The following is a 14,833-nucleotide window of genomic DNA, read 5'->3' on the forward strand; positions in this document are numbered from 1 at the left end:
TGGTCTCACAAGGAGGAAAAAGGATGCCTTTCGTCATGCCGCATGTCCATGCCTTGTCATAACAGGATTATAAATACAATAAAGGTTGTCATCGAGCAAGGATTAGTTCAACAAAGAGTTCCCTCATAGATACACTCAAGATGTATCTAGTCAAAAAGGGGTTCATCTTAGAACATATCAAACTTACAAGGATGCTCTACGATAACCTGGGGGCAAGGATTAGTCCAACTGGGGAAAAATCCTAAACAAAGATGCATGACTACGATGGAGGGAATGCGACATATGTCAACCCCACACCAAGGGGAAAAATGGTCATAGGTGATACTGTCCTTAGGAAAAGCAAAAGAGGTTCAGTCTAAGGAAACTCATGAAGTTCCGATACAACGAAAACCCACCGCTAACGATTTATTCCCAACAGGTTTGACATGTCCAAGGAGAATTCGAGATTGCCCTCACTTCTACAAGTCTAAATAACTAAGGAGTGAAACAAGGTCAATGGATCTACAAAGGAGATTATCCCTAGGATCAATAGGTGTTTACCATGCTCACAATTTCAACCCTTACGACCGCTAAGTGTTACTCAGGATAGAAGTTGTACCTTCGGATTTAGCAATTCTAATGGGACGACCATGCAGGTTTTGGAATCTATTCATTCGCTTCATTCGCTCACCACTATGACTTTTCACTCGCACGCTTCTATTTTCAATTTCAAATCTAAGAGTATTAACAAACTTGAGGGAGAATGACGAATACAAATAACTAAGTCCAGCTAAACATATGCTTTCAAGGTAAGACCGAGCCAAGGATGTACAGGCATTGCTTCAATTCCTAAACAGTGGAGACATAAGGATGTTAATCCCTCGTTACCCCCTCGAGCCAGGAGTTGGAGTTTGTTTCTAATTTTTAAAAAACCTTGATTTTAACCAGGGGCATGGGTAGATTTCAATTAATTCAATGGTGTACTTTGGTTGTCAAGAGAATCAATCAATCCAAGCAAGGATTCAAGCACAAGGGTCAAACAAAGGATCAAGCAAAGCAAAGGTTCAAGCACATCTTCGTCCTCGCATTCATCCAAGAATGAGGGAGTAATGGAGATAACATTCACAATAATCTTCTTCCTCAATACATCATTCAAGATCGAGGAAGTATCAAAATCGAAGCTTACAAATCAAAGTCAACATGGCAGACACAATATTCAAGATCCAAAGATCAAAAGGAGTATTCAAAAGAAAAAAGGAGAAAAAACGCCCGCTAAGTCAAAACAGAAAATTTCATAAAAGAAAGCAAAAATCACTTAGGCAAAATTTAGGGCATCCCTATGGACCAAATTCTAAGGGATTGGTTCATGCAAAAATAAGGGATAAAAACAAAGGAGAAAAAAAACAAAAGATAAACTTGTGACTGCTAAAATCCTCAAAGCTTCACTTCAATGCTTGCATCTTTACAACATTTTTCAGTGCCTGGATCTCTACTAAGGCTTCTGCTCAACATCAAAACTGAAGCGATTCTCTTGCAAACGAATCACATCCATTGGATTAGGCGAATTTCTAGGATTTGGAGAACATCAAGGAGAAAGGGGGGGTTAAATAAATTTTGAGCCTTGTATCCGTTGTTTCTTAAAACCGTGAACCAGGTCAAATTACAACATTCAAAAGTCCTAATTGAGGCAAGGATAACCATGAAAGCATATTAAGCAGGATTCTGTTATACTGACTCCTAGGTTTGTTAAAACTATTTCTAACCATTGCGCTTCTTCAAGCATTCATTTCTAATCATCCAGTCATAATTCATAACGGACTTTGATTTCGAACTTGCATACACATCGCATTGGAGTTACTTCCCGAAGAGTACAACGGCATCTACAAATATACACTTAGCATCGAGGAAATCTTGAAACTGGTTTAATCAAAGGGGACCATTTCGAATAAAGACTCTGGAATGGGGGGAATCACATCTAGGGGGTTCCCCTTAATAGGGGCAAAATTTCAAGCTTTGCAGGGGCATGCAATCGAACATCCTATTCACTAGGGGCATTCATCCTAAGGTTCAATCGACTTGGGGACACATCTCGAAGCAATAACAAACAGGGGCATGTCAAGCATGGGATAAGTTCAAAATGGATAGAAAACCATGGATAACCCTCCATATCTGGCAAGTCAGGGGCACACCCTTCAATCTAAACGTCGAAGCATATGACAAGGCTATTTCCTGGGGCACTTCCCTCATAAGCATCTTTTTCCACAAAAATACTGGGGCAATGGATATCAAATCCATAAGACGCACAATAAAAGGAAAAGGCGTCTTCACACTTTACAACTTCGAATCAATCTTTCTCCTAACTACGATCTTCAAAGTTCAAAAGCAGGTAGTGGGAAATCGCGCTAGCATCCAACAACCTTACAACTGTGACGAGCTATATACGCTCTTGGTTATCAAACAACCTATCATTGGGGCATCATGCAAACACATCTAAATCATGCATTACATACATTGGCTGATACATTACACCACACCTTTCTAGGCAGTCTTCTTTAAGACAAATCCTACGATCCTTTCTAGGAACCTTTTCAAGTAGTCTTTTCTAAGGCGTTCATCACTCTTTCTAGAAACCTTTTTAGGTAGTCTTCTTTAAGACAATCATCATCACTTCCAAGAACCTTTTTTAGGGTAGTCTTTTCCAAGACATTCTTTTTATAAGTACCTTTTTAGGTAGTCTTCTTCAAGACATTCCTTTTCTAAGTACCTTTTGAGGTAGTCTTCTTTAAGCCAATCTTCTGCTAAGCACCTTTTTAGGCAGTCTTCTTTAAAGACAAATCTTACGATCCTTTCTAGGAATCTTTTTAGGTAATCTTCTTTAAGACAAATTGTCATCCTCTTCAGGAACCTCTTCAGGTAGTCTTCTTTAAGACATTCTAAGAACCTTTTTAGGTAGTCTTCTTTAAGACGTTCATCGCCATTTCCAAGAACCTCTTTAGGTAATCTTTTTCAAGACATTTCTTTTCTAAAAACCTTTCTAGGTAGTCTTCTCTAAGACAATCATCGTCATTTCCAAAAACCTTTTTAGGTAGTCCTCTTCAGGACATTCTTTTTTAAGTACCTTTTTAGGTAGCCTTCTTTAAAACAATTTGTCATCCTTTTCAGGAGCCTCTTCAGGTGGTCTTCTTTAAGACATTCTACGAACCTTTCTGGGTGGTCTTTTCTAAGACATTCGCTGTCCTCTCCAAGAACCTTTTTAGGTAGTCCTTCTAAGATATCTTTCAGCCTTTTCAGGTAGTCGTCTTTAAAGACATTCCTCATTCGTTGCTAAGAACCTTTTCAGGTAGTCTTCTTTAAGACAAATATTCATATCCATTCCGAAAATCTTTTCAGGTAGTCTTATAGAAGACATTGCTTCATTCCACACATTACATCAATCAACATATGCATAAGCATAAGCATTATCCCATACATCCAAACATCCAATTCAAAACTCTGGTACTAAGCTACATTGTCCACCTGCTTCCCGGTAACCTTACCGATGCCAGTAACCTTACTGAGATTTATTTTCCAATCACCTGATTGATGTTTTCCGGTAACCTCACCGATGATAGCAACCTTGTTGTTCATTTCACGCATCAGCATACATACATACGCACTAGCATATGCATATCATCTAATGCATTCACATATCACAAAAAACCCAATTTTTATTGGCCATCCAAATCATTTTCAAAGTCAGTTCCCGTATGACTGTTACATCAAAATCCAGTTCCCGTCTGGTAGTCAGTTCCCGTCTGACTGTGACAACAGCCCAGTCTCCGACCCTCGAGTCGTGAGTCTAAAAACAGGTGAATCTCTTTCATGCAAGTACGCTTGTCAGAATCATGGCAGGCAATTCCTTTGGTGCAGGTGAGCTTGTCCGAACTAGGGCAAGTGATCTAAATGGTGTAGGTGAGTTTGCGATAACCCTCGTAAATGATCCTAATGGTGCAGGTGAGTTTGCGATAACCCTCGCAAATGATCCTAATGGTGCAAGTGAGTTTGCTATAACCCTAGCAAATAATCTTAATGGTGCAGGTAAGTTTGCGATAACCCTCGCAAATGATCCTAATGGTGCAGGTGAGTTTGCGATAACCCTCGCAAATGATCCTAATGGTGCAGGTGACTTTGCGATAACCCTCGCAAATAATCCTAATGGTGCAGGTGAGTTTGCGATAACTCTCGCAAATGATCCTATTGGTGCATGTGAGTTTGCGACAACCCTCGCAAATAATCCTAATGGAGCAGGTGAGTTTGCGATAACCCTCGCAAATGATCCTATTGGTGCAGGTGAGTTTGCGATAACCCTCGCAAATGATCCTAATGGTGCAGGTGAGTTTGCGATAACCCTCGCAAATGATCCTATTGGTGCAGGTGAGTTTGTGATAACCCTCGCAAATGATCCTAATGGTGCAGGTGAGTTTGCGATAACCCTCGCAAATGACCCTATTGGTGCAGGTGAGTTTGCTATAACCCTAGCAAATAATCTTAATGGTGCAGGTAAGTTTGCGATAACCCTCGCAAATGACCCTATTGGTGCAGGTGAGTTTGCGATAACCCTCGCAAATGATCCTAATGGTGCAGGTGAGTTTGCGATAACCCTCGTAAATGACCCTATTGGTGCAGGTGAGCTTGTTAGAATCATAACAAGTGATCCCTCTTACAAGTCCTCGCTATGTAAGACTCAGGCTTTAGCAGGACGGTTCTTTTCTCTCACACTCGAGCACAAGGTTTTTTCAAACAATACTCCAATTGGGTTTATCACGTGAGTCCCTCGGCAGTGATATTCTCCAAAACTTCAACAACAAACAAAGGTTTTATCTTTCTTTTCAGAATTACTAACATACTTCGATTAACACAACTAACAATCATGCATCATTTCAACTAACATACCTCATATACATACATGGCTCTCATTTATTTTGAGAAGCTCACTGTGTCAGGCATCGCATGCATCATAACATTGCATAAAACTCAGGTTGCTTTTTTTAGGCTGTGCTACAATCAAAATCACCTGGGACCCTCCAAAAGGCTGCTTCACACTCTGAAAAATGGCATTCACTTTGGGTGGCATCTTTAAGCCCATCTCCCACGGAATTCTTTCCCAACAAAGGCAAATTTCAGGGCATTTCAGTGTCCAATCATCTTCTACCTTTAGATCACGATAGGCAGACGTGCCTATCTGACTCTTCAGGTTTTAGAAGATTGAACAGGGGCAGCTGTCATACCCCAAATTTGCCCCGCTGTTCATTTTCAAGTGGCGCTTATTCCAAATGAGTACATTGGTCTAGTGGGCAATAAGGTAAAAGAAAGTAAGGAATGCAAGTAGTGGAGAGCTTGAGTTCAAATCCTATCATTCTTCTCTCTTGTATTTTTTCTTCTATTTTATGTTCTCACTTCTTTTCATTATTATTTAGTGTAAGAATTTGATATAGTGATAAGGATTCTAGATTTTTTTAGAATTGAAAAAATAGTAATTATTAGTCTACTAATATTATTTAGGTAAAATTAATTTTTCAATTCTAGTTAAAAAAAAAAAGTCTTATTAATGCTTTATAATAGGTAGATTTTTATTATTACTATTAAATACAAAAATCAAAAAAAATTATTATTAATAGTTGTTATTTTTGGTTCTTTTAAATTAATTCTAGTTTTTATCAATGTCGTATTAGAACCTAATTTTATTAGCATTTTATTTTTAGCTTTTATCAATTATTAGGAATATATTATTGTAATATAATTATAGCCAAATTAAAAGAGAAAAAAAAACTCATGCATATTCATGCAAAAACAAAAAAAAAAACAAAAAAACAAAAAGTTCCAAGGGAAAATTCAATAGTCCAAGCCCATTAGTAACCCTAAAGAGACTCATATATATGGGAAGAGGAATCCAGAACGTGGGGGAGGAAAAATAGGGTTTGCAAGCCATAAAAAAAAAGATCAAGAAATTAGGGCAATGGAGAAAACGAGTTTGCAGCCAGTCTGAGGTGATTCCAGGTATTTGATCACTTTCCTGAGTAGTTCACGAGATCGTTCCAATCGTCGTACGCATTCATCACTACCCAGAAGATCCTCCCTCGTCCTCACAAAGGTGTATAGGTACAAAACTTTAAGTTCCTTAAACCAGGCATTATTAACTTGTTTATTGCATACAGTGATGTTCAGGGACATATTTGAGAGCAGCTTGACGTGTTACATGTAAGTTTCCGGACCGAAATCATTATTTGCCATTGTTAGGGCATAGAGGTCTTTCTTTCGTTTTCATGGTTGTAGCCGGTTTTGAGCCAAACAAATTACACCATTAGATTCACCATGTGCGAATTATGAGATCTGGGTGGTCACTGTGTTAAGGTAACATTGTTTTATTTGAGTTTCGTTATATGTTATTATTGTTGAAGCATATTGCAATCGTGACTTTGAGGATGATTTCGCACTTGATATAGCCTTTTATATGCTTCAAATTAATGATGGTTGTGTTCATGGCATTTAGATCTACAATTTTGGTTCAAATTTCATTTGATTTCGTGGAGAATTGATGAAGTTATGGATGTGTGAAGATAGGAGAACGGGGATGGATTCACGGTTTTGTAGTATTGATCCATGCATCCACTGTGTGTTGTAATGAAGAAGACGGCGCGGGATTGGTTGGTTAGGAGGTAAGTGGGTCCCGCGTTGACATTTTTGTTAAGCTAATAAATTAATGCAGGCACGTTATTTGTTAGTGGTTGCAGATACCAATAACACCAAATGGTAATTGGCCTGCTGGTCAAAAGGCTGCGCGCATCACCTAGAGGGAGGGGGTTCGAACCTCCCCAGGGCCATATCATTTTTATGAGGAACTTGCCTAGGATCCCATGCGCCTCATGCCCACATGTCCACCATACGTCCTCAATTACCACCACATGATCTCCTATCGTCCAAATCTAACGGCCAGGAGGATGCAGCCTCACCATGCTCACTTAAAGGAGCGCCACACACAATAAAAACCAGGTTTTTTATATAGTTATTTATTTATTGTATTAATTAAATATTTAGATTAGTTAGTAGTTATTTATTTGTATTTAATTTAATTAATTAGGATTAGAATATCAAATTAGGATTAGGATTTAGGATTATAATTTTCCCCGATTATTTTATCTCGATTATTCGAGTTAATTGATTTAATCTTAATTGTTAAAAAAATCATAAAGAACCCTAGAAGTTATGTGTTAGGGTTTGCCTAATCCCATTGCCCATTTGGCAGAACATTAACCTTCGATTAATTCTCTCCTCGACCCGATTAAATCTATTAGTCGCATTAGACGAGAGATAAAACAATTTAATTAATTCTTAATCAATTCTCTCCTCGACCCGACTAAATCTATTAGTCTCATTAGACGAGAGATAAAATATACAAAATTAAAACACAATTAATTTGCTGCCCGCGACGATCAATCTATCGATCTGAGTAACCAACAATGCCCCTTAATCCGTTAGCTATACTGACCAAATCTATTGGTCACCGCATCTAACGGTGTCATATCAAATCAGGGTTGTACACCCAAATCTAAAACACCCTAAACCACGACACTACGGATTTTCATCCTTCTTCAATCAGGCAATTCAAAATGCCTTTTAAACCACAAATTCAAAACTACGATAGGCCATTCAAAAAGCCTTCAAACATCTCCATATCAAATTCTAAGGCGTACAGCCTTGTGCCCGAACTACGTTGACTCTGATTCTCCCTAAGGAGATACGTAGGCACTTGGCAACAAGGCGAGTCCCCCTCTTCCAAACTCTAATCATGTTCAATATAATTAGCCTTTTAACCCTATTAACTGTCTGTCACTTTTCTTTATGTTTAGCCATAAACCTTTATCTTTGAATGTTAGCCTTTAGGAAAGGGTTGAGGGTGCCTAACACCTTCCCTCGACCTGAATATAGTATCTTACCCTGATCTCTATACTGCGTAGGGTTTCCTATTCGCCCTTCAGAATAGGTGGCGACTCTTTAATCTTTAATTTTTAGGGCAGGTTGCTACACATGAGCTTGAATCCATACAGAATTGCTTTTCCTCATGTCTTTGCTTCTCATGTTGAGCTTTTAAGAAGATCTTCACTTCCTGCAAAACACTCAAAGACACAGAACTTGCAATTTCTTGTTAGAAATGTGGAGACTTTCTCCCAGCAACTGATAAAATAAATCAGATCATTTATCACATTTTCTCCCCCTTTTTGTCATAACATCAAAAACACAAAAGATTCAGATGAAAAACAAAACAAAATGAGAGAAAAGAAAGGATAATTTTCATTGATAGCACAAAAAATTATCAGAAGATACAAGGAAGATGCATAGAAGTCAGATGCATGAAACAAAGAAAAACAACTAAGACACAAAAGGACTAAGACGACCCTAGCTTAGACATAATCTTGGCCAGCATGTCATGAATCCCAACATTGCTCTCAGTCTGCCTCTCCATGAAAGTGCGGAACTCAGCATTTGTAGTATCTTGCGCGTCCATGCGAGAAGCTAGCTCAGCTTGGTTCTTCTGAATAACCTCTAGAGTCTTCACCAGAAGAGAGGTTTCACCAGAAGAAGCTTCACAACTTCTGTCCAGAGGGACAGCATTCTGAACTGCAGCTTCCATTGTTAGATCATCACCTTGATTTTCCTCAACAGGAATAGTTCCAGCAGGATGATCTTCAGCATCTGCTTCTTCCATAGAAGCATCTCCTTCATATTCTGCAGTAGGAAGATCAGAATCTCCATCCTCAAGAGCTTGAAGAATGGCAGCAAGATTCCTTGGTGCAGAAGGACCTTCAACTTCTGGTGGGTCAACAACTTCTGGAATGACCAAGTTGGGGTCTTTCTCAGAAGGATTTTCCCTCAGAAAGTCAAACAAGGACTTGAAGTCTCCAGTCAGAACTGGATACTTAGGTCTCCAGACCACAATCTCCCTGCAAGGATTGTCCAGCAGCTCATCAACAAACATCTTCTCCTCAAGAACTCTCCTGTTTCTGATGGGATGATAATAGACACCATTATCAACTTTAAGAAGATAACTAGCATAACCAGGAGCAGCAGCCACAAGTCTCTTCTGAACAGCCATGGCTCCAACTTGAAAATCTTGGCGAAAGCTTCTCCAGAGGTTTCTAGTAGAAACATCATCAAGATCATTGAATAAGGCATCCTTCAAGAGATCCAGCCTACTGATAACTTCATTTCTGAACAGCTCCAAGTAAATATGAGGTTCAGGTTCAGGAGGATTGAAGGTGAATTTGTAGTCAGGGTAGAGAAGGCAGTATGGGTTGGATTTTCTGGTAGGAAAGGGATGGGATATAGAAGGTGGAGGTGCTGTGGTTGAAGAAGATGGAATATCTGTGGAGATGGTTGATGAGGATGGTATATCAGTGGGGAGGGTTGATGATGATGGGATATCAGAAGGTGTGGGAGGACAGACATTTAGTGGAGTGGGGTTCAAAACAGGTGTAGAAAGAGATGGTGGAGGAGGATTTGGAATGGTGAAGGTGTTTTGAGGTTCAGATGGAGGAGGTTGGATAGAAGATTGAGATTCAGAAGGAGGTGGTTGATATACTTTCCTGGAGAAATTACCCGTTCTTATTGCTTGAAAAGAATCTACTTTAAGAGGGTCATAAGTAACCTTCTGCTTCTTAGCTTCCTTAGCAGCTTCTTCTGCAGCCTTTCTCTTCAGCCTTGCTTCTTGCTTCTTTTGAGCCTTCTTCTGAAGATCAGCTTGTGAAGGAAGCACTCTTCCACGAATCCATGCAGGATCAATAGAAGATTGAGTTCTAACAGAAGCTTCCAAGTAATTCTTAACGGCCTTATGAAGTTCTGCTTGAAACAGTGTAGCAAAGCCTTCCACAGGAGTTCTTCTAGACAGAATATCTGTGGGGATCACAGGAGCAGAAGTTATCTCCCTGATAAGTTGCAATCTTAACAAATCAACACCATTGATGACAGGGCCATGAATCATTCCAAAGAACCTGGATGTTCCAATAGTCCTTAGAGAGTCCATCAAATCACTTTCTATCTGAATATCTGAGATCATTCTGGCGAAAGGAATAGTATATCTGGGAAGGTGAGGGTACTTCTCACGTTCTTCATCTCTTGACTCTTCAATAGCCAACTTCAGATTCTGAGACAGAATGTTGGAGATATTCAGTTCAATTCTTCTTCCAATGCAGAAGAGAGTATATTTGTGATCAGGACTGATGTAAGAGGAGGAGAACGATCTTCTTCTATGATGGAGAGAACCCAGAATAATCTCAGCCCAGACTTGGTAGAACGCCCTCAATGTACCAGTTTTATGAGATTCAATACCGGTAGCAAACGATATTTGTTTTTCAACCTGTAGCCAACTAACTCTACCATGAAGAGGACCAGTGCATCCTTCTTCATCATCCAAGTTGTACAGTTTCCTGATCAGTTTCTCAGTTATCAGAACTTCTTGCCCTAACACGAAGGAGATGATAGCAGTTGGAGTAACGGTTGCATGAGCCCAGAAATCTTTCACAAGAGCCGGATAAATTGGTCCAACCAATCTATCAAGATAGTTTGACCATCCTTGTGCCATAATCTTTGCATCAGGTTTGAAACCATATGCTTTCAGATTCTCAAAATCCACCGAGGACTCACAAAGAACTTCCATTTCTGATGGAGGAATGGAGCAGGTCTTCAATGGAGCATACCTATGCTTGCTAAAAACCAGATGAGTGGAAGAAACTTCTGTTGGGCTTGAATAACTTGATGTAGGATTCATGGTGAAATGCTTAGTTACAGACACAAGCTAGGGTTTATGCGATGAATGCAGAAAGAGAGCGAAAAAAGATGAAATGAAGATGAAGCGGGGTATTTAAAAGATTGAATAAAAGAAAATAATGAATGCAATATGGTTTAAGTGAAATGATTACAGAAAAACATGACATCAATTTGCATTTAATGAGAAATGACGTTAGGAGAGATAAAGTGACAAAATGAAATGATTTGCACAGTTACCTAGGGCGGCGTCTCCTCTGCTGCACGCATGCTTGTCCAGAAATAGTAAACACATGTTCGTTTTCTGGAAAACTGGTAACAGCTGTTTTACTTTAAAAGAGATTCTGAATCAACTTAGATAATGAAATGTTAGTAATAACAGAATCAGAACTTCTAATTGATCATTATCAGAACTTCTTATATACACATAATCTCAACACATTTCAGAATTTAACCATACATAAGATCTTCTCATCTTCTCATTCTGGGCATAAATCCATACTGATATTCTTCAGAATGAACTTAAACCTATCTTCAGCAAGGGGTTTTGTAAAGATATCAGCCCATTGATGGTCTGTATCTACAAAGTTTAAAGAGAGAACACCCTTCTGAACATAGTCCCTAATGAAATGATGTTTAATCTCAATATGTTTAGCTTTGGAATGTAAGATAGGATTCTTAGATAAACATATGGCAGAAGTATTATCACAGAAGATAGGAATGTTACTCTCATATATTTGATAATCTTCTAGCTGACTCTTCATGCAGAGCATTTGTGTGCTACAACCAGCAACAGCAACATATTCTGCTTCTGTTGTTGAGAGGGCAATGGTAGCTTGCTTCTTACTGTACCAGGAGATCAGATGACTTCCTAGAAATTGGCAACTTTCAGAAGTACTTTTCCTTTCAATTCTATCTCCAGCATAGTCAGCATCACAAAATCCTACTAAGTTGTATTCTTTAGATTTTCTGTAGACTAAACCAACATTAGTAGTACCTTTCAGATACCTCAGAATTCTCTTAACAGCAGTTAAGTGAGATTCTCTAGGATCTGATTGGAATCTCGCGCACAAACAAACACTGAATAGAATGTCAGGTCTAGAAGCAGTTAAATATAGAAGAGATCCAATCATACCTCTGTACAACTTCTGATCTACCTTCTTACTTACCTCATCCTTACCTAGAACACACGTTGGATGCATAGGAGTTTTGGCTTCTTTGCTTTCAGAAAGATTAAACTTCTTCAGAAGTTCTTTCACATACTTCGTTTGATGAACATAAGTTCCATCAGAATTTTGATTGATTTGAATCCCAAGAAAATACTTGAGTTCACCCATCATACTCATTTCAAATTCAGCCTGCATAGACTTAGCAAACTCCTTTCCAAGTGAAGCATTAGATGTTCCAAAAATAATATCATCAACATAAATTTGACAAATTAAAATGTCCTTCTTAGATGTTTTACAGAAGAGAGTCGTATCCACTTGTCCTCTAGTGAAACCATTGTCCAGAAGGAAAGAACTTAATCTTTCGTACCAAGCTCTAGGAGCTTGCTTCAATCCATACAATGATTTCTTAAGCTTGAAAACATGTTCTGGAGACATAGAATCTTCAAAACCAGGAGGTTGGTGGACATAGACTTCCTCATCTATATAACCATTTAAGAAGGCACTCTTAACATCCATCTGATACAGAGTGATATTATGCTGAGTGGCAAAGGAAATTAATAAGCGAATAGATTCTAACCTGGCCACTGGTGCAAAGGTTTTTGTGTAGTCAATTCCTTCTTGCTGACTATATCCCTGAGCCACCAGTCTGGCTTTTTTTCTTACCATTTCTCCCTTCTCACTAATCTTGTTTCTGAACACCCACTTTGTACCAATGATGTTGAATCCTTTTGGTCTAGGAACCAAATCTCATACATCATTCCTTGTAAACTGATTTAGTTCTTCTTGCATGGCAATTATCCAGTCTGGATCTTCTAGAGCTTGATCAACCGAAGTTGGCTCGATCAAAGAAACAAGACCTAATTGACATTCTGCATTGTTCTTAAGGAATGCTCTGGTTCTGATAGGATCATCTTTCTTTCCAAGGATCACATCTTCTGAGTGAGCTGAGGTGAGTCTAGAAGATCTTCTGACTGTTGGCTCTTCAGAAATTCTGAGATTCTCTAAAGATGCAGCAACTTGATCTTCTGATTCTTTGCTTTTAAGACTTTCAGCTTCTGAAATTTTGCTTCTTGGTTCTACATCTTCTGATATATCAATATCTACATCTACAAAATTCTCAAACTGATTTGGCTTTTCAAGACCAAGCTTATCATCAAATCTGATATTGATTGATTCTTCTACAACCAATGTTTCAGTATTGTATACTCTGTAGCCTTTAGAATCAAACTTACCAAGATGATCTTTAGTATTCAGAATAAAACAGACACGTCCAAAAGGATGAAAATATGAAATGTTGGGCTTTCTGTTCTTCTACAATTAGTCTTATTTAGAATAGGTCTTATAGAGATTCTATTCTGAATATAACATGCAGTGTTTATTGCTTCTGCCCAGAAGTGCTTAGCCATATTGGTCTCATTGATCATGGTTCTGCCCATTTCTTGTAGAGTCCTATTCTTTCGCTCTACAACTCCATTTTGCTGTGGAGTTCTAGGGCAAGAGAAATCATGGGCAATACCATTTTCTTTGAAGAACTCCTCAAAGAATCTGTTCTCAAATTCACCACCATGATCACTTCTGACCTTTATGATTTTGCACTCCTTTTCAAATTGAATCTGAGTGCAGAATTCAAAGAACACTGAATGAGACTCATCCTTGTGTTTTAAGAACTTTACCCATGTCCAGCGGCTATAATCATCTACGATGACTAATCCATATTTCTTCCCTCTGACAGATGCTGTTTTGACTGGTCCAAATAGATCAATGTGCAGAAGTTCTAATGGCCTTGAGGAAGAGACAACATTCTTAGATTTGAATGCAGGTTTGGAGAACTTGTCCTTCTGACATGCTTCACAAAGAGCATCTGATTTGTATTTCAGATTTGGGAGTCCTCTGACCAGATTTAGTTTGTTAATCTGAGAAATCTTTCTCAAACTAGCATGTCCTAATCTTCTGTGCCAGACTCATTGCTCTTCAGAAACAGACATAAGGCAAGTCACCTTCTGCTTCTCAAGATCTGAAAGATCAATCTTATAAATGTTGTTCTTTCTCTTGCCTGTAAATAGGATTGAGCCATCCTTCTGACTTACAGCCTTGCAAGACTTTTGATTGAAGATTATGTCATAACCATTGTCACTTAATTGACTTATGGACAATAATTTATGCGCTAATCCTTCTACAAGAAGTACATTAGTTATGGAAGGAGAGTTACCAATACTTATGGTTCCAGAGCCAATAATTTTGCCCTTCTGATCTCCTCCAAACTTGACTTCTCCACCAGATTTAAGCACCAGGTCTTGGAACATAGACCTTATTCCCGTCATGTGTCGCGAGCACCCAGATTCCAGGTACCATGACATTTTGTGCTTTGTCTTCTTTGCTGCTAAGGATATCTGCAACAGAAATTATCTTCTCCTTAGGTACCCACAGTTTCTTGGGTCCTTTATTGTTAGTTTTCCTCAAGTTCTAATTGAACTTGGGTTTAGCATGATAAGTAACAGGAGGAACAGCATGATATTCTTTAGGTTTGTCAGCATGATATTTTTTTGGTTGTGTCACATGCTTCTTGGTGTGTGAAGTGTTAAAACTTTTGGCATGTGAAGTGAGCCTAATATCATGTGAGTGGCCATATTTGAACTGATCATACAATGGCTTGTATGTGATTTTCAAATCATCAACAGGTTCAAATTTTTGTGAGGTATCACCCTCATAGCCAAAACCAAACCTTTTGTTTCCAGAAACACCATATATCATAGAAGCAAGATGACTTCTGCCAATACTTCTAGATAGGAACTTTCTGAAGCTCGACTCATATTCTTTCAGAATATGATTGAGACTAGGAATGGATTTTTCTGATTCAGAAGGAGATCCAATATCTTTGGATAATTTTA

Source organism: Vicia villosa, linkage group LG5 (assembly GCF_029867415.1).
Source record: "Vicia villosa cultivar HV-30 ecotype Madison, WI linkage group LG5, Vvil1.0, whole genome shotgun sequence".
NCBI classification, from domain to species: domain Eukaryota; kingdom Viridiplantae; phylum Streptophyta; class Magnoliopsida; order Fabales; family Fabaceae; genus Vicia; species Vicia villosa.